Consider the following 25,399-nt stretch of genomic DNA (forward strand, 5'->3'; position numbering starts at 1 on the left):
TCGTGCACACCTTAATGTCTGACTTCTGAAAGAAATTCAGACATAATATTAGGTAATAATTAACCATTAATAAACATTTTCAGGAGCCCTCTACAAATGCCTTTACGGTGGATCGATTTCCACAGCGGTTTTTCCAAGTGACGTATCTTCCTCCTACTTAACCATCTGTAAAGACGGAGCATGGAATCTTCTGCCTTTTCTGTGTGGGCAGATGGGACTGCAGCGTGGAGTGAAAAACACCGGTTCCACTTTGTGTTTTACAGCCCGATAACCTGAGAGAGGTCTGGCCTCTCGAAACTTCAGGAGGTTCATTTAAAACATCGAGATAATAACTATCACATTATACAGCTCCACGGATTGATAACCTGAGCTCACAAACGTAGCTCTCTGCAGACCGTAAATGGGATGCAAACGGGAGCTAAGGGCTCAGAGTTCCAAGCAGCTGCATCCCTGCTCCAGCACCGAGGTCACAAAAAAGCGGAGGAAAATGTCAACCCGGTGAGGTCACTCCCTAAGGCCAGGGCCCTAAAATTCTGCACCTGGAGGCTGTGCTCGGCGAAGCCTCCAGAACCTCACTTGGCACAATGGCGCCCTTAGGCTCTTCGCTCACCCAAGCCGCGGAATTTTTAGTAGCTGTCCTTAATCGTGGGAGCGTTTTCTTCCAGTTCTCCCTCAGACACCTCGCCAAGCCTCGCCTCCCCTAGCCTCGCCCAGAGGAACATACCCGTATCCACTATTACTCCACGTTCCCCCTCACGCACGGCTCGCGCGGAGGTGGGGATGGAGGAGTGGCTTGGCTTTTATAGGCCTCGCCAGCCAATGAACGTGCCGCCTTTCTTCCGGTCGGAGAGCTGACCAATCCGAGCAGGTCGCTGTAATCTTCGGCTCTGCTCGGCTCTTTTCGCTGATGCGGGAGCTTGGGTGCCGCCGCCGCTAGAGAGACGCTTTCCTTTTTTATTTTTTTTTCCATGTGTTCACTTCCGGGTCCGGCGCCGATCCGGGTGCCCGAGGCAGAAGGATGTTTGACCTCCGGATAAGCGAGGCGCCGCTGTGCATTCATTCCCGGCTGCATCGGTGGCGACAGCAGCGGCCCGGGCGGCGACTCTCCGGCCAGAGGCGGCGGTAGGAGGCACGGGCAGTAGTGCAGAGAGCGAGTCCGAGCCGAGCGGCGTTTCCTCCCTCGCTCGTTCCTTCCCCCCCACCTCGCTCGCTCCCTCCCTGCGTGGCTCGCTTTCCTCCTCCGGTCGCCGGCGGGTGTGATGTGCCGCCGCGGCTGCCCCCGCCGCCGCTGACTGACGGAGCAGGGGGCGCCGCCCGCGCCCGGGACCGACCCCGCAGCTCGCGGCCGCGTCTCTGAGGTAAAGCCCCCTCCGCGGTGGCGCGCGGCCGGCCGGCCCCAGCCCCGCGGCAGCCTCAACGCCGCCGCGGCTCCCTCCTTCCCGGGTGGGGCTGGGTGGGCTGGGGTCACGGGCTGGGGTGCGGCGGGGGCGGCGCGGCAGGCAGGGGCCGCGGAGGAGGAGGTGGCGGAGGAGGAGGAGGAGGGGTGGGCGAGGACCCCGGCGGGCGGGCGGCGCGGAGGGAGGATGGGAGGGGCCCGGCCGGGGGGGTGAGGGCGCGGAGGGCTGGGCGTCTGGGAAGGGGGCCGCGGGCGGCCGGCCGGGCGGGTGCAGAAGTTGCCGAGCGGTGCTGCGAGAGTGGGGACGCGGGGAAGGTGGGCGAGCGGGGAGAAGGCGGGGGCTTCTGCGGGGAGGGGTTTTTGAGGTCGGGAGCGCAGCCCTGGGGCTCCTGATTGTGTCCAGACAATTACGCTCGGAGTGGGGGTTTGGGCCGGAGGGAGGGAGGCATCTGGCTGCTGGAAGGAGGTGTCAGGGGCCAACATTCATTTCAGGGGTAAACTTCCCGCTGGGGTGTCTGTTGGGGGTGGGGGGTTGGGATTTACCTATTTTTTTAGAGCTTTTGACTTAGCTTAAAACTTAACCAAGGCATTAGTCGAGGGTAACAAAATTTCTCTGCTGGCTACTGTTAAGGTGCTGGTTTGTTTGTTTATCCCACATGCAGGGGAAGTGACACACCGAAGCGTCGGTGCTCTTGGTCCACAGCTACCACATTTCTTTTCCGTGGGGCGGTGATGGAGATGTGTGTGTGCTCATGGGGTGGGGGTAGTTAGGCCTGTATTAGGATCATTCCAGTTTTCCCAAGGAAGGAGGAAAAGTTAATGGGTGGGAGAGAGAGAAAGAGAGAGTGTGTGTGCGTGTGTGGGAGATGGCTACTGTTGCTACACTGTGCGAATTAGTTGTAACTCTGTTGTAATGAGTACGGAGGCTGGCCAATAAGTGACCCCTTTTTAACCTTTTGTTTTAAAACGTGGACTTTAATTGGAAAATGAAAAACCTTCTGATTTTTAATAGGTTAAGAAAATAAGTCAATATTTATTTCTTGTGCAGTTACTACTGAATGGCATTTGCTCACAGTAAGAGATGTTCGACTACATCTGAGTTGGAATACTTTTTAAAATGAAAAAAATATTTAATTTTTAAACCCACGGATATATTTTTGAGGAATATTTGCTTTCCCTGTAAATAAAAAGTGGAGGGAAAATAATACAAATTATAAGAATGAGTTAGGGTTACAAAGATAGGAGGCCAGTTTAAGAAACCATTTTCCACCAAAAATCAAATACAGTTGGTGACATTCTTCATAACTTTTTCGGGGTGGGGTGGAGAGTTCTGCTTAGTGTATTTCATAACTCTTCCCATACTTTGTCCTGCCTGTATTGAGCTGAGATAAAGTATCCTTTGTATATATTAGCCCTTATTATTGCACGTAAGGTGAGAATCACATTTATTGGCATTAAAAGGAAGGTATTATCAAATAAACTGCATGGCTTTGGCATAGATTCTCTGGAATGTACAGACACTTCGGCTTCCAGAGAGCTTGCACTCCTGCATATGCATCAGTTATGAGCAGTTCTTACTAGAATGGGGACAGAAAGGTTAATTTTAATATTGATATATATGAGACTTTTTTGGGGGGAATCTTAGAAAATGATAATCTTCAGTGGCGATTTATTGTGTTCACTGACCTCTTCTGCCACTCATCAACTCAGAAGTTAATGCATTATGTAATTATTGACATTGTCTTTGTTAGATTTACAAAGCGATAACTCTTAACCAAAATCTTCAACACATAGTATTCATTTATTCCTTCAAATAAAAAGGCTGGAATTAAAATCAAGGAATAGTTCAATTCAACCTGGACCTTTACCATCAGCAAAGGACCTTTATACTCTAGTGAGGATGGAAGAGTGGTTAGAATATGAAAATGAATCAGACCCAGTAGCCGTCTTAAAGGGGAGAAGCAGACATGCAGGGAAATGATGGCAACACAAACACCTGTGAGATTTATTAGAGGTGCATGGAAGCATGGGGGCTGTGTGTGTGTGTGTGTGTGTGTGTGTGTGTGTGTGAGAGAGAGAGAGATACTAATTTTTAACTGGGGAGTTATGAATGACTTTAGATCTGGTAACAATCCATTTGGGCATTAAAATATTTGAATGGGCAAAACGGGGTGTGTGTGGGGGGGTAGTTTTCTAGGCAGAGAGAATAGCTGGAGCACAGGCGTGTTGGTTGGGTATTATGGGCTTGTTGAGCTGCACATGAGGCTGCTGTGCTAGGAGGTCTTCGTGGGAGAGGAAGCTATGAAAATAGGTGGAGATTGGGCCGTGGAAGTCCAGAATGCCTTGTATTTAAAACTGAGTCAGTTTGAGGTATAAAGGTCCAAATGTCCAGATTTATGCTTCTAGGAAGTAGGTAGGCAAATAAGGATGGTAAGTTCAAGGAAACAAACTGTAACAGAATAATCAACGTGTTATCATTTATGCTGATGGAGGAAAGCAGAGAAGTATATAATCTACAACACCATACCTGGCTTTGTCATATTTCTGTACTTGAATTTGAATATGGGTGTGTCTGAATTTGAATAATTGGTGGTATATGAAATGAATCCAGGCTGTAAAAATGAGCCTCTGGAAGAAATGGGAAGCTCTCTGTTTATTTCTCTGTCCCCTCTGTAATCCTCTCTGTACTGGCAATAGGCTCTTTTTTCTGGTGTATTTTATTGATTCAGAGTTGTTCAGAAGGGAACAAGTGATTGTTTAAATTTTAGAGGGTTCCCTAAAAGGATATTTCAAACTAAATTAAGGGAATGCTGCAATATTAAACAACAAAACAAATCACAGGCCATTGTATAGTTGTATTACTCTGAATGCATTTGAAGGTGAGATTCGCTATGGATAAAGTGAAATATAAGGAATCTACGTACAGGGAGAATTGACCATGACAGTGGGATGATAAAATGGGAAATGGTCATGGTTCCAGATAGTATGTGTAAGGTTTTTAGTTATCTTAAATATTAAATGACCCGTACAGAATTTAACCCCAAACTTTATATCCTTATCAAAGAAATACTTAGAAAAATACCACCCTCACAGTAACAGTGTTTAAGTCTATGTAGCCTCACCTTTTTGGGAAGGTTTTTGATGGGTTTTACTAACTGTTCCTTTTAGATGTCCAAAAAGGATATATATATATACATATATACACATATATATGATATATGATATATGTACATATATACACATATATATGATATACATACATACATACACATATATATATACATATATATGCATATATATGGGTATATATACATATATACCCATATATATGTTATGTATACATATATACACATATATATGCGGTATATATAAACTGAATTTCTGAACCCAAGTATAACTGAATTATCATGAACCTTCCATTTAAAACACTAATACTTGTTAAAATTTATTAACTGCCGGCTTTGTAAGGGACCATAGATGATACTGTCAAGACAACTTTTTTTTATTATATGGTGTATAATCTTTGCTTTTGACAATAGGAAACAGTCAACTAGAGTTTAAGCAACCTTTTAAAGATACAGCATAGTGCTTATTTAAGTCATTTTTTTTCCTGATTTCAGAGTCTTAAACCACCAAGTATCTGTTTTTTCCCAATCTTCCATCCTTAACTTTTTTGTGTTTTCTCGAGAGGTTGGCACTTAGTGGTACTGATTAGTATTGTTAGTATATGTTGGGGTGTTGGTTCTTCAAGATGGAACTTTTTTGGAAATGGCAATTTGGGGGTATCTGTAGTTCTTTAATTGTAGAGATTGCACAGAAATGGACAGTGTGTTTCTAGTGACTAAAGCTAACTCAGAGTATCCTTTTGTGATGATGTCCTATAAGACAGAACCATATTTGGGATTCTTTTTTTTTTTTTTTTAAAGATTTTATTTATTTATTTGACAGAGAGAGAGATCACAAGTAGGCAGAGAGGCAGGCAGAGAGAGAGGAGGAAGCAGTCTCCCTGCAGAGCAGAGAGCCCGATGCGGGGCTCGATCCCAGGACCCTGAGATCATGACCCGAGCCGAAGGCAGCGGCTTAATCCACTGAGCCACCCAGGCGCCCCCATATTTGGGATTCTTAATGTGTAGAAATCAAGTGTGTATTATCTATGAGTGTAAAGTGACTTGGGAAGACGCTCTGTATTACTCAGAAAATAAGGAATGAGAGAGATATATAAGAAGAGATAAGTTTTATACACATGTTTTAAGCTGCTATTAGCCATGTTTTTTTCTAGCTCCCTTCTCAGAGCTGGGATTTAGAACTATAAATGTTTCCTAAACCATAGAGTTTCTTCCAATTATGGGACCTTAGGAAGGTGTGTAGTGATTTGTTCTTAAACTATAGTAAGTGATTGGTTATATTCTCACTTAACACTCCTTGCCTATCATCTTTGTTATAAGAATTCTTAACAGTGGTCCTGCAGTGTTTATATATTTGGTAGAGAAGACACACACTTTGGTCATTTTCTTGACTAATAATAGATCACACAGTTATAATTTAATTTAATGAAAGTCTGTAGCTGAATTATATCCATATATGCCTAAATCACAACCACATTTTTTATAGCTTGCAGTGGAAATAAGTAAAATCTCATGTTACTCTTTTTCTTTCTTCTTCTTCTTTTTTTTAAAGATTTTATTTATTTATTTGACAGACAGAGATCACAAGTAGGCAGAGAGGCAGGCAGAGAGAGAGAGGTGGAAGCAGGCACCCCGCTGAGCAGAGAGCATGATGTGGGGCTCGATCCCAGAACTCTGGGATGGTGACCTGAGCCAAAGGCAGAGGCTTTAACGCACTGAGCCACCCAGGTGCCCCTGTTACTCTTTTTCTTAAGATACTGATGAGTTGGGTGCCTGGGTGGCTCAGTGGGTTAAGCCTCTGCCTTCAGCCCAGGTCGTGATCTCAGGGTTCTGGGATCAAGTCCTGCATCAGGTTCTCTGCTCAGCAGGAAGCCTGCTTCTCCCCATCTCTCTCTGCCTACTTGTGATCTCTCGCTGTCAAATAAATAAAATCTTAAAAAAAATTTTAAAAGATACCAATGAGTTGTTAGAAGGCTGATTGGTGGGCAGAATAAGCAAAGGCTCTTGGGAACAGCCTGTTTGAGGAGACTCTGTTTTAACTCACTCAAAAAATTGATATTCTTCATTCATTTACTGCTTGATGCCCATGCCGTATTAAATGGCAGTAGACTATTCTCTAGTTTGTTTTTCAGTTTTTAATCCCACTAGTTATTTTATATTTACCAAGAATTATTTGTGTTTACCCTCAACAAATTGTCTTGATGGCACTTGTACTTGATGCTGTAGTTAGAATTTAATGAAACATTATTTAGTGAAGTATAGAGGCAAAAAGTTATTTGTATAAGAACCTCTGGCTCCTTTGAAAACAGGTGAGTGGCTAAAATAATTATAGTTAAAATAGGTGTGGGTGAGAAGACTTTAAACCATGAGGGGAACCCTCATTAAACCCTAAAAATCTAAAAAGAATCTGCAATAAGATTGTGCTTAAGTTTTGCAAGATGTCCACCCATATTTAAAAAACAGAAACTGGAAATCACAGGTGTGGTTTTTGCAAGAAAGAAGAGAAAGAAGAGCTTCCTCTGTAGATCAGTTATACTGTCTCGGGAATGTACATTTTTAATGTTTTAGTTGCAAGAAAACGTTCAAGATATGGGATTTTTTCATGACCCCATTTCATGTCTTTTTATTTTTTTTTTAAGTTTTTAAAAATTTATTTGAGAGAGCGAGGGAGAGTGAGAGAGAGTGAGTGTGAGAGAGCAGGGGGAGGGCAGAGGGTGAGGGAGAGAGAAAATCTCAAGCAGACTCGGTGCTGAGCACAGAGCCCATTTCGGGGCTCAGTCTCACAGCCCGGAGATCATAACCTGAGCCAAAACCAGGAGTCAAGAGGTTTAACTGACTGACCCACCCAGGCACCCCATAATTCCCCTTTCTAAGTTAGTTAACTTAGAAACTCTTGGTTAACTATATATTAAAGAGAGTATCTGCTTCTAAAATACCATCTATTTTATACCCTTAGAGATTGATTTAATAGTCTCCTCTTATAAAAAAGAAAGAAATTCTGGTATTTCTGCTGTATTCATTCATACCTTAGGGTGAATTGTTTAATTATCTAGTCAAGTGATAAACCTGTGGTTTTCACATATTTCCCTGTGTGATTTGATCTGATTTTGTATTCTACCTTTCAGCTTTTATATAGAGAGGAGCTTTCTTAGAATCCCAGCACCTCCTCAACCAGAGTAGGGACTGCTGGAGTGAATTGGTAGAGGAAATTGCCCCTTGGAAGAGGAAATGCCATACGCTTGATGTGTACCAGGAGCTGTTGAGCTTGGTTCAAAGCATGCTGGTCTAGCAGCTTACAGTAGCTGCCCTCCTGTCTTGCCTAGCTGAGCTCAAGTGTAAAGGAAAACTTTCAGGTTATAGGAAAGGAGGTCCAGGTTGGGGAAGGAGAGAGGGATAGATTTTGCTGTTTATCTTGGTGTCTCTGCATCTTAATGCCTGAAATACAGTAGTTTCTGGTGGGGAACTGTGAAGTATTGAGGTAGGGCTAGTTTTTCAGAGCTTTGGTCTGCCTCTGATTTTTTTGGGCTCTGCTCTCCTCTTTGTGTTGGATTCATCCTCAGGCTGGTAGCAAGATCACATCTAGACATGCATTGGCCAGGAAATGTTTTGCACAAGCTTACCAGCATACTTTTCCTTTCATGTTTTATTGACCAGAATTAGGTCATGTGTATTTCCTAACCAGTCATGACAAGGGGAATAGGGTTATCATGGTTGATTTCTGTTAATCAGGATATATCCCCTGCTGTTGGGGATGGGGTCACGGTTTCCTGAGTTACATTGTGGAGGGAGGATATTTTAAAAAATTGTGGGAAGGAAGAATATGGGGAAAATGGATGTTAGAGAGGCAATCAATAGTGACCACTACATCTACTTGTTTTGAGAATGAAAATAAATAATGCATATAAATGCACTTTGAACTTTAAAGGGTTGTACAGATGTAGTAGATGAAAGATTAGAAAGCTGCTTCTGTTTTGCACTCTTAAATATGCTCAGGGATGAATATTTTAGGAGCTTAAAACGATGTTTTTTTATTGACTGTCTTTGCATCAATAAAAGCTGTTATTCAAGTTGTAAGATTATATCTTTTTTCCATGAAACTCATAAAGTCATTATAACTTTAAATTAAAAATTCATACCTGTAAACTTACTTAAATGTTTTTCTGAGTTGTTGCCCTCCCTCCTTTCCAAAAATTGTGCATGCCTTTGATCTCATCAGATTTCTTTCTTCTTCACACTTAGAGGGCAATAAGTGAGTTGAGGAAATAGGAATTTGTCAGTCAGAGAAAGGGTTTATTTTGAATCATGGAATCCTAGTGAGATAGGAGGAAAGGACAATTTTTACCTATCTTGAGAAGCAAAAAATTGGTGGGGGAATGGGGAAACGGGAGAATCACAAATTTTGGAATTGAAATAAAACAAATCATGGGAAATTCTCACAGCACACTCCTGGTGTGTGGACTCTCCTTTCCTAATTGTTAGTATGGTGCTCTTTCTGACCCAAGAGGTGGGAAGCCCTGAAAAGTTTTGTCTGCTTTACAGTTTTGCTTGGGACCATGTGGTAGTTCTGTAAAGCAGTCAGCCAACTGCCATTAGTACAGAGATGTATTTATAGGGTTTGGAAAATTTTAGCTAGAGATTTTTTTTTGTTTCTTTGTTTTGTTTTTTTTTTTAAAGTCAAATAAACTGACACATTTTTTTTTTTAAAGATTTTATTTATTTGTTTGACAGACAGATCACAAGTAGACAGAGAGGCAGGCAGAGAGAGGAAGGGAAGCAGGCTCCTTGCTGAGCAGAGAGTCCGACTTGGGGGGGCTCGATCCCAGGACCCTGGGATCATGACCTGAGCCGAAGGCAGAGGCTTTAACCCACTGAGCCACCCAGGTGCCCCAAACTGACACATTTTTTAATCTTCCCTCAAGCACAGCAACACACAGACAGACAGACAAGTAACCTCAAACCTGGCCTGCTTAAATGAAAATGCAGAAGCAGAATGAGTGCTTGGAACAATTTATGTATGTTTAAATTCAAGAAAGTTGTTATATTAAAGATTTTTGTATCTGTAGTGTATGTAAAAAATGCATGTGTGGGTGTGTGTGTGTATTATACATATGCATTGAGATACATGCATATATATATGTGTATGTGTATAACACACACACAGGATTTTAATTGTTGTAATTCTTCTCATTGTCATTGTGGCACTGGTATATATACAGAGTAGATCTGTCTATCCTCTGCTAGGGTATTTATGTCAGTGACAGTTATCTGTAAATAGCGAGATTCGTGGTGATTTTTATTTTTACACTTTTTCTACTTCTCTATATTGTTTTGCTTTTCCGCTATAATTATTATTATTTACCGTCAGGAAAAATAGTAAAGTTTTTTTTTTAAGGAGGAAGAAAAGAAGAGAATCCTGGAGTAGGATGTTTTTACCAACTTAGATTTTTACATACTTCTGCTTTTGTTTGTATATTAGGTAAAGTATGCCTGGAATGCAGGGCTACTTTGTAATTGTCTTTACTTTTAGAATTTTACTTTTTAAAACTATTTACCTTAAAATTTTAAGTTGAAATTGGCCATATGATACCTTTTGATACAAGTGTACTGTATGAAAGTACTGGACGTCTGAGTATTTAATAGTTCTCATTGTGTTACCTATTTTTTAAGACTTGTATGTTTTTGACTTAAGGTGGTACACTTGGCAGTGTATTAGAGGCCGCTGTGTTAGAGTCAAAATCATAGTCAGAGTTTCCTTTAGTAAAAAGGGAAGTGAAAATGTTTTTTTCCCTCACAGTCAGTCTGTGTCATGTCTATTTTTTGTTTTTGTGAAATACTTATTTTATATTCTAGTAATGAATACTTTCAAATGGCAGGCAAATATAGTAGGTAATGTCATAGGTAGAGAAGAGGGAAAATTCCTGGTATTCTTCTGGTTTTATGGTGTGCAAATATGTGGCTACAAGACCTTTTAATAAAATCCCGATTTGAAGTGCAAGCATAACCTAGTATTGTTTTGGAGGTGAAACTAGTACATGTCAGTTGTTGGGGACATTTTCAGAAACTGGTATTTGTAGTTGCACATTTTTAAGGTATTATTTTATATTCTTTTATTCTAGAGATCCGAAAATCATGTGAATCAAAAAAAGTATACATCTTAAAGATGTGGAATCTTGTAATACCAATTTTCATTTAAAGATGGTAGATGATGTACTGAGTTCTTTTTCCTGTCATATGAATGTGAGCATATTGTGGCTCATATTCTTTTGTACATTTGAGTTCTGAAAGTAGTTTATAGTTCATGAAATATCCAAATGTAGTCAACTCTTTAGAATCATTCCTTTGGGTGTGGGTGTTTTCTGATAATCTGTTACAGGTTGATAACAATGTGTGTCATATGTATGTTTATTGTATGTTCCGCTGTTGATACGCATTTTAGTTGCCAAGTACTGATGAAGTTGTTTGTGAAGACTGAATGAAAAATAAAATCCTGAGGATTGGGAATGAGAATGTGAGATAAATCAAAATGTCTTTTATTATAAAAGCACTTGTTTAAATCTTCTAATTCAAGATTAGTTGATTTTTTTCTGTGATGGAGTAAATGAGAACAAAAAGGGGTAATTTTAAAGATAATCCAGCTACCACTGACTAGAAGTACGAGAAAAGTATTTGTGAGGAGGGCTATGTGCCCCGGTGGTTCTCAGCCCTGACTTCACATTAACATTTTTTGAGGACCTTAAAAAACATGATGGGTAAAGGGATTCTACCCCTGATAATTGATACTCAAATCTGGGGGTGGGGGGCTGATATATTTTAGGGTTATTATAAGTGATCCCAGTGTGTGGGACGGTTGAAAATGTCTGATTTCTCTTTCCCCTTTTACACATCTCTTAGCTCTTAACTTTCAAGTTCTCTTTTTAATTGGGATAAGGGTGTCAAAGTGAGACAAGAAATGCATAGGAAACATTTGCAAGAGGACCAGGTTTACAAAGTGACTTCTCTTCATAGTTTTGTACCCAGAATCCTTAGTGATGCCACTATATTTTTTGGTTATTAGTAGTTTTTGCTACATACAGCCCCCAATTACAGGATTGTTGAAGTTTTCAATATTTGTTAAAGGGATATTTATCAAGAATAAATTAAAGCATCATCTCAGATGCCTCTGAGAATCTTTTTTTTTTTTTTTAAGATTTTATTTATTTATTTGACAGAGATCACAAGCAGGCAGAGAGGCAGGCAGAGACAGAGAGGAGGAAGCAGGCTCCCCACTGAGCAGAGAGCCCCATGCGGGGCTCGATCCCAGAACCCCGGGACCATGACCTGAGCTGAAGGCAGTGCCTCTGAGAATCTTAAGAAACCTAAGTGATAAAAACAGTTGTATCTTGAGGCGCCTGGGTGGCTCAGTGGGTTAAAGCCTCTGCCTCCGCAGGGAGCCTGCTTCCTCCTCTCTCTCTGCCTGCCTCTCTGCCTAGTTGTGATTTCTCTCTGTCAAATCAATAAAATATTAAAAAAAAAAAGTTGTATCTTTAAAGTATAAGAAGACAAGAATTGTTGCTAATCAAAAGTTTATTAGTCATAGCTTATATTTATCATATTTATAATATCACTGTATTGTATTTTCCTGGAACATAAGGTTGAAAGAGGCATTAATAGTTTAGTATAACTGCATGCGTACTGCTTTACTCTTTTTTATACCATTGTCAATGAGAAATATCTGTTTTCCCCAAAGTGGAAATAATTTACTTCAGTTACAGTACATTGTCTAATATAGTATGTTGTCTATGACTTACGTAGATAGTGATTGTATACATGGAGATGTACTATGATAAAAGGGTTTTGAGGTTTTTGTATCTTGTCATTTATGACAGTCAGGGTCCTCTTTTGTGCCACATTTGGTGTAGCTTCCTAGGTCACAAACACCCATACCAGTTACAACCTTTTGTGATATAATGAGAACAGGCCTTTTTTTTTTTTTAAGATTTTATTTATTTATTTGACAGAGATCACAAGTAGGCAGAGAGACAGGCAGAGAGAGAGGGAAGCAGGCTGTCTGCTGAGCAGAGAGCCCAATGCAGGGCTCGATCCCAGCACCATGGGATCATGACCGAGCCGAAGGCAGAGGCCCCAACCTACTGAGCCACCGAGGCATCCCAACAGACCATTTTATGATGAGTTTAATATGTTAAATTCCATTCAGGGAACATTGTTTGCATGGTGGCAAAATTGGGTTTTGCAGTTCCTCCGTAAATTTCAAGGGTTAGACTTTTGTAAACCGCCCTAGAAGGACAATTTATGGTAAAGAAATTTTTAAAGTGGATGGAGTGTAGAGGACATGTTCTTTGTGAACCTGGAGAAGACTTTTAGAATTATTTTGTGTTTAACAAAATTCCACAAGAAAAATCACGTGATTATAAGGCTTCCAGTAACACTTTGCACACACAGTGACTGAGCAATGGGTACTGTTTCCTTATCAACAATTTTAACATCCATAATGCTCTGGAAACCAAAAATATTTTCTTGTATGTTTGGCACAAATTGATTTTTTTGGTAAAACTTGTGTTGAACTGTTGTGTCTTTATTTCATAGATTTGTTGGTTTCACTGCAGAAATAGTAAATTTGATTATAATGTTCTGTTCCAGACTTCTGTGTGTCATCACAGCCTTTTTACAAGTTATGTGGTGTATACACACTGTATCACCTGTCAAAAATCCCCTAAAATTCAGGATGCCAGAACATGCTTGGCTGTAAGAACTTTGGAAAGGGACCTGTGGAAACTGCATTAATTTGCTTCTACTTCTTGTTTCTTCATTGAAACTACTCAGCATCTTATTCCTCTGAAATGGAGTTTCAGTAAGATGCTAATAAATTTCTAGTGCTTTTTTTCTCTTGTAAATACATACATATCAAGAGGCACTTTATTTTAATCTGTGTTTGTTTAACAGTTGTTGAAAGCTTTTCTGTTTTTTTGGCACTAAGTTATTAACCTCGGTCCTGTGAGCCCCAGTGTGGGCCCAGGAGCATTGTGTAATTAGGATTCTCGGGATGGAAAATGTTTCGGGTAACTGGTATAGCCGAGTATTCATCACACACTCTGTTTAGTCCTTGGGGTTATATAATTTTACCTTTGCACATGGTAACTTCATACCAAAGCACCTGCAGGCAGTCCTCTTGGCTTCCTTTTTCATTACAGAAAGAAGCAGGGGTGTGGTTGTAATGCCTCTGTTTTAGTTTCTTTAAACTTCCTTAATTTGTTTTTAAGACTTCACTGCAAAAATCTATATACTCAACTGGCTTCCCCCCCACCCCGACCATCTTTTCTGTTTTTTTCTTTTCTCTCCTTTTGTTTATTACTCCACACTCCCTTCCTTTAAAATCATATTTCTTTCTTTCTTTTTTTTTTTAAGCAAGATAAGTTCACGATTATGTATGGTATTCTGAATCAGGAAAAATGTCCTGCTGGTGGGAAAGGTGACAAATAAATCTGCATATTTTGGAATTTCCCTGAAGAGGACCTTATTATAGGGGAACGAATATTGTACTGCTTGACAGTGTTCTGTGTACGTGGTCTTTTGCTTTGTTTCCCTCCCTAAACACTGAGGGGGTGATGGGGTGGTGAGCCCTGTGGTGCATGCTTTTTCTGTTGTGTTTTTGAATTCACCAAGATGGTAGGTATTTTACAGTGTAGTTACTAATGGGAGATTCCGAGCTTACATAGTTAGGTTATTTGCATTTGCTGTGTGTCGGAAAGTGCTGTAATTCTCTTGTACATATCATACTTTACATTATTGTTTCCTTATGCTGTGTGATGTCAGGGATTGATTGTCTTGTGTGCCATTTCATTTCCTGTATTTGGCACATGATAGGCCTCTCGTGATTACTTGTTTGTTGAATGAATGGATTAATCATTTCATCTTTTTTATTAGGGAGAATTAACATGGAAGAACCTTGATTAAATACCTCCTGAGGCACTGTGCTCACTCCAAACCAATTTAGGGGGCATCTTCATTGTTGTATGAGATATCTCACACAAATAAATTGGCCCTACTTTAAATATCCTAATAAACACAAGCATCTGACATAGTTACTTAGGCTTAAAAGTAGAGAAATACTTTATAGGGGAGCCTGCTTCCCCCCCTCTCTCTCTGCCTGCCTCTCTGCCTACTTGTGATCTCTGTCAAGTGAATGAAGAGAATCTTTAAAAAAAAAAAAAGGTAGGGGCACCTGGGTGGCTCAGTGGATTAAGCCGCTGCCTTCGGCTCAGGTCATGATCTCAGGGTCCTGGGATCGAGCCCCGCATCGGGCTCTCTGCTCCGTGGGGAGCCTGCTTCCTCCTCTCTCTCTGCCTGCCTCTCTGCCTACTTGTGATCTCTCTGTCAGATAAATAAATAAAATCTTTAAAAAAAAAAAAAAAAAAAAAAAAAAAAAAAAAAAGGTAGAAAAATACTTTATAGGAAGGGTTTCTTTTTTTAAATAGTAGGAGTTGAAATTAAAGGCATTTATGGGTTAGCCAGAAAATTTGAAGGAAGTATTCAATTTTTGGAACATTTCACTTAATTACGATTTTGTCGCAAGATTTTTTTTTATATTAGATAAAGTTTTTTTCTTTTTCCTGTTTTTACGTTTTTGCACACTAAAGTTCACTCCCCCCTACTATCAGTGCACAGAACAATTCCGTTAGGTCCATATATTTCCCTCCTTCTGCCGCTTTGTAGTAATCCCATTCTCCCACTCCTAGCCCCTAGCAACCCCTGATCTGTTCTCAGTTTCTGTACTTTTGCCTTTTTCAGAATAGCATATTAATGGAACTGTGTGGTATGCAGCCTTTTGAATCTAGCTCCTTCCCCTTTGCATAGGGTATTTGAGATTCAGTCACAGTGAAGCATGTGTCAGTTGTTTCTTTTTGCTCCGGAGCACTGTTCCATTATATGGATGTACTTCGGCATGTTTATCCATTCACCATTTGAAGCATATGTTTCCAGTTTTTGGCAGTTAGGAATAAAGCTGCCCTGAACATTTTTGTGTGCAGTTTTTTTTTTTTTTCTTTTTTGGTGAATTGAAAATTTCATTTGACTTGTTAGGTTCCTAGGATTGGAATTATTGGTCATAGGATAAGTGTATGTTTAACTTTATGAGAAGCTGCCAGATTTTCCTGAGCAGCTGTATACCATTTTGTAGTCCCACCAGTAATGTTGAAGAGTTCTAGTAATAAGCAATTCCTGAACTTTAAGTTTGCTGTATTGAATTACTTTATAATAATTAGCTTGTTAATTTGATTGCATACCAAAATACCATGACAATAATATTCAGCCTGAACATGATATTTTCATTGCTGTAGACCTATCAGATAGAGATAGTGAGTTAGGGGAACCTCAGTTTTGAGGAAATGCAATCTTCATGATGTTTTGGAGCTTTTCTTTCTGGCTTAGATGAGCCAGCCCTGATCTCTGTAAGAAAAACCAGGCCTGAGGCACCTGGGTGGTATAGTCTGTTAAGCTTCTGACTCTTGGTTTTGGTTTAGGTCCTGACCTCAGGTTGTGAGATCGATACCCATATCAGTTGGGTTCTGCACTCAGCATGGAGTCTGCTTGAGACTCTCCCTTTCTCTCTGCCCCTCCGCCATACTTTCTGTCTCTTTCTCAAATAAATAAATCTGTTAAAAAAAAAAAAAAAGGAAGAAAAGAAAAGAAAAACTGGGCCTTAACCCTGGTGCCATATTGGGACTTAAAGTGTCTTTCAGTTCTGTGTCTCTGTCTTCTGGCCACAGCACTTATTTGGAGAAAGATTCTTGTGGTTTGGTCCAGGCAGAAAGAAATCCTTAGTCTGGAGAAGTGATAGTTTAAGCTTTTCTATCATTTGTTGCACATTTCATTATAGAATTTTGTAGAAATGAACTTGGTTATCTATGATTTATTGTCAGTTACAATATTAAGTTCTTTCTATGATGAGAATTGACAATATTAGCTTCCTAAGTAAAATTATCAAATGTTGATACTCTTTTTTTGTTAAAGGTTTTATTTACTTGTCAAAGAGAGAGAGAGAGAGAGAGAGAAAGAGAGACAGAGAGAACAGCAGGAGGAGGGGTAGAAGGAGAAGCACGCTCCCCACTGAGCAAGGACTCCCTCCCGCCACGTGGGGCTCCATCCCAGAAACCTGGTATCATGACCTGAGCTGACACTTAACCGCCAGACGTCCCTCAGATGTCAATACTCTTGAGTGAACCTTTTAATTTTGTGACCTTTGCCTACACTTGATGATTATTTGTAAATATATATTTTTACAAATTTAGAAATTAGCACTGTAGTTAAGAAAAATAGAATTTCATTAGGAGAACTATGTATGAAGCACTACTGACTTTTCTTTTTCTTTTTTTTTTTTTAAAGATTTTATTTATTTACTTCACAGACAGAGATCACAAGTAGGCAGAGAAGCAGGCAGAGAGAGAGGAGGAAGCAGGCTTCCCACTGAGCAGAGAGCCCCACGCGGGGCTCGATCCCAGGACACCGGGATCATGACCCGAGCCGAAGGCAGAGGCTTTAACCCACTGAGCCACCCAGGCGCCCCGCAACTGACTTTTCTGAAGTACTTTTTCATTTATCTGGTTTTATCAGTCAATGACCTGTTAGATAAATTAGAAGAATGAATTCATGCTAAAGTTTTTTATTTTAGTATTTTTTTTTAAGTGATCACTACTCAGTATTTTCTAACATGTTCAGATCTGCTGAGTCAGGGTTCTCATTCTGCACATCAGTTACAGAGTGTCCTGTGATGCATAGATTGTCTGAATTTATCAAGGTGTATAAGGTTGTCTTTGTTTTCTGTCACATTTTTACTAGTCACTTCAGTTGTTCCTGCTATGTTTGATTTTCTAATAATAAACTTACTAGAATTATTTTAAGATTAAAGTAAAATATAGTTTAGGGGCTCTTTTTGTTTAATGAGCAAAATATTCATTTTGTGACCTCTTTTAGTACATTCATTTTTTTTCTTCTGGTTCATGCTATGTTTTGGAGATTAGAAACTACAGTATAAATGACCTTTGATTCTTGAGGTGTTACCCCACTTACAGCCATAAATTGCCTTGCCTGTCCATACCTTTTTCTTTTCTTCTTTCCTTGAAAAAGACATGATCTGGGGCGCCTGGATGGCTCAGCGGGTTAAAGCCTCTGCCTTCAGCTCAGGTCATGATCCCAGGGTCCTGGGATCGAGCCCCGCATCAGGCTCTCTGCTTAGCTGGGAGCCTGCTTCCGTCTCTCTCTCTCTCTGCCTGCCTCTCTGCCTACTTGTAATCTCTATCTGTCAAATAAATAAATCTTTAAAAAAAAAAAAAAAGAAAAAGACATGATCTTATAAATTAACATTCCTAAACTTCTAAGAGGTAGATTGTCTGTTCACACATTCATTCATTTACTCATTTATTCAACAAACTTATAATAAACGTCTGCTATGTATTATGTATTAAAATAGATAATGGGGAGATAGAGTTCAGTAAACTATTCCTGCCTTTCAGGACATCAGATAAAATAAATGGGCTATCTTAAGTTTGAGAAGTAAAAGCATTGTGCCTTGTCTTTCCCGTAAATTGGTTGTAAAATGTAGAGGTTTCATCAGGTTCACTTTAATTTTTTTTTTCTTCCATCAGGAAGCTCAAAGGTTATCTTTTTGTGTGTGTGTGTGAGACGTTAATAGCCAGTGATACTTACCCACTTCCATTATAGGAGTTGCATAATGACGATACTTGAATTCTGTCATTTCTTACTTATTAGATCGGAATATGTTTAAAGAGGAAATTCCCCTCATCAGTTAGGGTTGATCCTCATTATTAACAGACTCTGTATTTGCAGATTTCTGTACTTGCTAAAATTTATTTGTAACCCCCAGATCAACATTCTTGGTGCTTTCCCAGGCACTCATGATATGTACATGTACATGTGCAGAGTGGCAAAAAGTTTGAATTATCCAACATGCATGTTCCCACCCAAAACTGAACAAGGTGATGCTCTGCCTTTTTGTTTTGCTTTTTGGGGCCTATTTAATGCTTTTTGGGGAGTGATTTTGCTGTTTAAAATGACCCCCAAATGTAGTATAGAAGTGCTGCCTAGTGTTCCCTATACTCAAAAAGCCTGTGTGATATGTTTTCTTGAGAAAATGTGTGTTACATGGGCTTAGTTTAGGTGTGAGTTTTAGTGCTGTTGGCGCTGAGTTCAATGTTAATGACTCAACAAGATGTATTAAAATAAGGCATCTTTACGCTGAAACGTTTGTGAACAAGGTTGTATATTAATCGTTTGCTGACAGTGTTGTGACCAGAGGCTTGCAGGAACTGAACCCTTTATCTTCCCTAGGAGCATTGGTCCATTGTTCTTGTTTCAGAGTTTGCTGCAGCTTTATAGAACATAACTCCTGGAAACCACCTGTTTTTAGTTTTGCTCGGATACAGAAGGATATCCTTTTTAATCAATATAAAAAGTAAACTACTGAGCCGTGGGATTCATGAAGTAGATAGAGTTAAAAGGGCATGGCGAGACCTGTTTTGGGACAAGTTTATTGCTATATCTCCATACCCTTGGACTGTGCTTGGTACAGGGTAGATATTCAATAAGTATTTGTTGAATGCAAGTGAGTCCCTCAAAACAAGACATGACTTCCCTTGATGGCTTGGAGTTTAAATTTAATACTGTTCTTATGATTGGGATTTACAACATGTTTGCAATTTTCCAGTGAGGTGACCTGCTCGTAGAGATTGATCTTGTGAATTTTTCATTAATAGAAATTTACTGTGACCTCTGCTTGATTTTTCATTCCCATCATGTTTAAACGGGCAGGAGATGAGGGTAACGTGTGCTTCTCTGGCTGCACATGTAATAAATGTTTAGGGGGCTGGACATTTTCAAATTAAACTTCCTTCCTGTTCCAACTGCTGAGACTCCTTAGCTATAAGGGGTATTACCAATGAGAGTATAAGTTCACCTGTGAAAATGAAGAGAGGAGGCACAAAAGTATCCTAGTTACTAGAAAAGAGTCAGACCTAGATAGTTAGAAGATTTACTGAATTAGATATTCAGTAATGTTTAGGTATATTAAGAAAATTTAGACTTTAATAAAATTTCTCTTTAAAATTTGACTCATTTATAACTGATTATTATAACCTAGCATGGTTTGATACTCCTATGCTGTTACATATTTATTACAGCTTCCAAACTTAGAAATTTTCTCTGACCATAACTCATAGAAATCTGTTTATCACAACCTGTAAAGATGTATTTTCCATTGTGACCCCTGGATACATACACATTGATATAAAGAACAAAAACAAAATCTCACTGAACAAAACTATCTTTATGACCTATGTGTATTCCATTTTCTTTTCTCTATAATACTATTTCATTTAAAAAAGTGCTGCTCAAGCCTTCTTATATTAATTGAACAACCCACTGATTTAGGGTTATGATCCACATTTTGGAAAACCCTGTTCTAATAGAACTGGGGGCAATTTTTAGATTAGAGTTTCCTGGATCTTGGGAGGAATATATAGGGGGCATCACTGAAGTTAGGTTTTAAAACTGTAGTGTTGTTGATGATAGTTACTAAATGTTTTCTGAGACAAAATAAGTTTCTGTAGTATGTAATTACAGAAATTAATCTCCATTTTTGACATTACAGTTAATGATTTAGCTTTTAAAAATAAGTGTTTAGTCTTTTCTTAGACAACCACAGTTGAGCTCATGCCAGAAACCAGTAACTGGGACACTTGCTGCTAATCGAAGCATGTGATGTGCCGGCTAGCCATCACATCGCAAATATCCTTACTCATTTAAATTTCGGAGAAGCCTGGAGACATGTATTGTAATGTAATTTTTAGAGACTGAATAAGGCATTTGCTTAGTGGGTCATTTCATATACTAAATATGGACTTTTTCATTTAAGTTATAAAGCATTGAGAAATCAATGCTGTGACAAGTAACGTGAAAAACAATTTTAGAATTTCCATTATTTCTAATTTTGTATTTGCAAAAACACTGACAGACATGTTGAACATGAAAAGATGACCATAGGAAATTTTCATACTTAATATTACAGATACATGGAACAATCCTATATGTATTGCAGCAATATTTTGGAAGCTAGATGGAGTATTAATAAGCACTTAAAAAAATTTAGAATGGCCCATTAATATTTGAAAGCTTTTGCTAGCTCTGGGTGTTTTTTTATGAGGTAGAACATACTATACTGATATGTTCTCAGACTACTTACTCTGTTTAATGTAGTTGCAATCTAAAGAAGGCCAGTTGGCTCTGTAATGTATTAAATTATTGGCCCATGAAGATTAGAGAATCTGATTTTCTATTTTATGTTTTGAAGATTCATCATTGATCATCAAATTAGGAGTATGCCAGTGGCCTACATTTCTGTTCATCTAATCAGATTATGTGTGATGTTTTCTGTATTTAGCAGGTCCTTTTTTTTTAATCTTTCTTAGTGGATGTTACAGCAAAATTGTATTTGTTCATAAAAGCAAAACAATTGATTATTTGTATTTGTTTATCAGTTTTTGAGGATAATTTAAAAATATATCCCTTTAATAAATTATGTCTTTTAAGTGTAGGTATTTAAGTCAGTATGCTGAGAATAGTGATAGAATCAAACATAATTTGTAAATATTTTGTTAGTGTTATGCACATTCGTGTAGCTTCATGCACGTTAACTAAATTCATGTCCATTCTTTTGGTTATAGGTAGTTTAGGGTTTCAGTTAAAAGGGTAGTAGTATCTCTTAAATAAAAGTTAAAATATCCTTAGGCAAAAAAAAAAAAATATCCTTAGGCCATATGGATCATTATTTAATTTGCCTTATAAGAAGGTGTATGCTCGACATATTTGTATGATAGTTCTCTCAGTAATTTTTATTTCTCTGGATGCCAAATTTTTAAGTTTTCATGTTGTGTTTTTCCATTTTCTTCCTTGTAGTTTTTAAATTTAAAAATTCTGAGAGAGGGGCGCCTGGGTGGCTCAGTGGGTTAAAGCCTCTGCCTTCGGCTCAGGTCATGATCCCAGGGTCCTGGGATTGAGCCCCACGTCTGGCTCTCTGCTTCGCAGGGAGCCTGCTTCCTCCTCTCTCTCTGCCTGCCTCTCTGCCTAGTTGTGATTTCTCTGTCAAATAAATAAAATATTAAAAAAAAATTCTGAGAGAAATGTTTTTTTACTAGTATTACTGTATCTGTAGGTATAATAGTACTATGACTATTTGTGGACTTTTAGCAACTGGGGTGACTTTAATGGACATTCTGAATCTTGTATCTGCTTATATTTCTGTTTTTGCTTGACTATTAGAAATCAGAAAAATAAATTTGTTAAGTATGGGTACTGAACTCTGTGGTATCCATTTTGTATTTAGTATTACATAGTTATATTTCTAGCATGACCTAGCTGCTTGCCTGATTTCCTAACTTGAAAATTTTCTCAGTTGGTTTGTAGTGTGTATATTGTAAACTACCCTAAATACTTTTTTCTAACAAGGCTGGCTTTTAAATAAAGTACAGATGTTAGTTTTTTAGGATAGGTTGTTTCTAAAAAATGCATCTATAATTTAGTGAGAAAATGATACACTATTCAGTGGTTCTTAACTTTTTTAGGGTCATATAATCTTACAGTCTGTTGAAAGTTATGGATTCGGTCTTAAGAAAATGCTCAGGAGGTCCATGGATTTCAGGTTCAGAGTTCCAGTACTAGTGGACTCTATTTTCATTCAAAGTAAAAGCAAACCAAACCAAAACAAAAAATATGATTTGTAGAGGCACTTACTACTTTACTTTTCAATAATTTGAAATAGTCTTACTAGGTTTTGACAGTGTTTTTAAGTTATGTTAGGACACATTTTTACTAAATTAATGATTGCTTGCTAGAATATTAAAATAAGAGAAAGATGTATAAATAATAGTGTCTTCCTCATATCTCTAGTATTTGAATTTTTTAGTAGATAAAACCACTTTTTTTTGGGGCGCCTGGGTGGCTCAGTGGTTTAAGCTGCTGCCTTCGGCTCAGGTCATGATCTCGGGGTCCTGGGATCGAGTCCCGCATGGGGCTCTCCGCTTGGCGGGGAGCCTGCTTCCCTCTCACTCTCTCTGCCTGCCTCTCTGCCTATTGTGATCTCTCTGTGTCAAATAAATAAATAAAATCTTTAAAAAAAAAAAAAAAACCACTTTTTTTTAACCCTTGAGGAAGAATTAAAAGCCTATCATTTAAATGCTTTAAATATTTTTTTAATGCTTTAAATGCATTTTAGTGTTTTAAATGCTTTAGGTAGTTATTTCTGTAATTAAAAATAATATGCATATACTATTCTCTTTGAGTCTATCTCAAATTATTTTATTGTAAGTAGGCTTCATGCCCAGCGTGGAGCTCAGTGCATGCAGGGCTTGAACTCACTACTGAGAGATCAAGACCTGAGCTAAATCAAGAGTTGGACGCTCAACCAACTGACCTACCTAGGTGCCCCCTATGTCAAATTAAAAAAATTTTTTCTGATTTTAATTTTATTTTTTTCTACCTTTACTGAGGCAAAATTGACAAAATTTCATGTAAAGTGTATAATACGATGTTTTGTGTACATTGTAAAATGATTATCACAATCAAGTTAATTAACAAATCTATTACGTAATTACCTTTTTTTTTTTTGGATGGTTGCTGAGGATAGTTATCTACTCCAAGCAAATTTTAAATATACAATACAGTATTATTAAAATACAATACAATATTACTAACTGTAGTCACCCCGCTGTACATTAGGTCCTCAGAACCTACTGATCTTATAACTGAAAGTTTGCCCTTTGACCTACTTCGTTCCATTTCTCTTGGTGCCTGGCGTCCACCATTCTACTCTGTTTCTATGAGTTGGACTTTTTTGTTTTTGTTTATATTTTTGTTTTTTTTTTTTTAGATTCTACAGATTAGCAGTTCCCTGTAGTATTTGTCTTTCTGTCTAGTGTATTTCACTTAGTATAATGCTCTAGAGGTTCATCTATGATGTCCCAGTGGCAGAACTTACTTCCTTTTTTATGGCTGAATAATGTTCCATTGAATATAGCCTGTTTTCTTTTTCCATTCATGTGTGACAGACACAATTTGTTTCCATATCTTGGGTATTAGGAAATAGCCCTTCCATGAGCATAGCAGTGCAGATATCTCTCTGAGATACTTATTTCAGTTTCCTTTGGATATATACCCAGAAGCAGGATTATTGGATCATATGGTACTTCTATTTTTGATTTTTTGAGGAACCTCCCTACTATTTTCCATAATGACTATACTAATTTTTATTCCCATTAACAGTATACAAGGGTTTGCTTTTCTCCATATCCTTGCCAACATTTGTTAATTCTTACCTTTCTGATAATAACTGTCCTAACAGGTATAAAGTAATAATCTCATTGTGGTTTTGATTTGCACTTGCATGGTAACTAGTGACATCAAGCACCTTTTTTGTATACCTGTTAGTATATCTTTTTTGGAAAAATGGCTATTCAGATCATTACCTATTTCTTTTTCTTTTTCTTTTCTTTCTTTCTTTTTTTTTTTTGAGTTGGGAAGTAATTCTCTTTAATTTTTTAGAAAAATTTGTGTAGAGTAAGTATTATTTCTTACTTAAGTGTTTGGTGAATTCACCAGAGAAACCATCTGGGCTTTTTAATCTACAAATTCAGTTTCTTTGTTTTTTGTTCTTAATTATTTTTCTAAACATATAATGTATTATTTGCCCCAGGGGTACAGGTCTGTGAATCATCAGACTTATACACTTCACAGCACTCACCGTATCACATACCCTCCCCTATGTACATAACCCAGCCACCCTATCCCTATCCCCGCATCCCCCCAGCAACCCTGTTTGTTTTATGAGATTAAGAGTCTCTTACTGTTTGTCTCCTTCCAGATCCCATCTTGTTTCATTTTTTCATTTTTTCCTTCCTTACCCCCCAAACCCCCCACTCTGCCTCTCAGATTCCTCACGTCATGGAGATCATATGATAATTGTCTTTCTCTGATTGACTTATTTCACTCAGCATGATACCCTCTAGTTCCACCCACGTCGTTGCAAATGGCAAGATTTCATTTCTTTTGATGGCTGCATAGTATTCCATTGTGTATATATACCAGTTCTTCTTTATCCTTTCATATGTTGATGGACATCTAGGTTCTTTCCATAGTTTGGCTATTGTGGACGTTGCTGCTATAAACATTCGGGTCATTGTCTATTTCTTTTTTTTTTTTTTTAAAGATTTTTTATTTACTTATTTGACAGAGAGAGATCACAAGTAGGCAGAGAGGCAGGCAGAGAGACAGAGGGAAGCAGGCTTGCTGCTGAGCAGAGAGCCCGATGCGGGACTCGATCCCAGGACCCTGAGATCATGACCTGAGCCGAAGGCAGCGGCTTTAACCACTGAGCCACCCAGGCGCCCCTCATTGTCTATTTCTTAACCACATTATTTACTATTGAGTTGTATGGGTTCCGTATATATTTTAGACATTAACTCCTTATCAGACATATGATTTGCAAATACCTTTTCTCATTCCATAGGTTGCCATTTTATTTCATTAGAGGTTTCCTTTTGCTACATAAGACTTTTAGTTTGATGTAGTCCTACCTGTTCATTTTACTTTTGTTATCTATGCTTTTGGTATCATATTCAAGACATTCATTCCCTAGACCAGTGTCAGGAAGATTTTTTTCTATGTTTTCTCCTAGAGGTTCTGGTTTCAGGTGTTGTATTTAAGTCTTTGGCCCATTATGGGTTAATTTTTGTGAATGATGTGAGATAGGGGTCCAGTTTCGTTCTTTTGCATGTGGATGTCTAATTGTCCCAACAATTATCCAAAATCCCAACACCAT

The 25,399-nt window shown here is 38.6% G+C and overlaps 1 protein-coding gene across 4 annotated transcripts in view; it reads left to right on the plus strand.

The window, feature by feature from the left end:
- The first annotated feature begins 982 nt into the window (after positions 1-982).
- The window catches only part of CSNK1G3 (casein kinase 1 gamma 3), a 115,198-nt gene continuing 90,781 nt past the window's right edge, over positions 983-25,399 (plus strand). For 3 of the 4 annotated variants that reach the window (XM_046000035.1, XM_046000038.1, XM_046000037.1), the window contains exon 1: positions 983-1,358. The gene's annotated coding sequence lies outside the window, so the exon portion shown is untranslated. The remainder of the gene's footprint in view (positions 1,359-25,399) is intronic. The other variant, XM_046000036.1, reaches the window with a different exon arrangement.

This window comes from Meles meles, chromosome 3, assembly GCF_922984935.1.
Source record: "Meles meles chromosome 3, mMelMel3.1 paternal haplotype, whole genome shotgun sequence".
Taxonomy (NCBI): Eukaryota; Metazoa; Chordata; class Mammalia; order Carnivora; family Mustelidae; genus Meles; species Meles meles.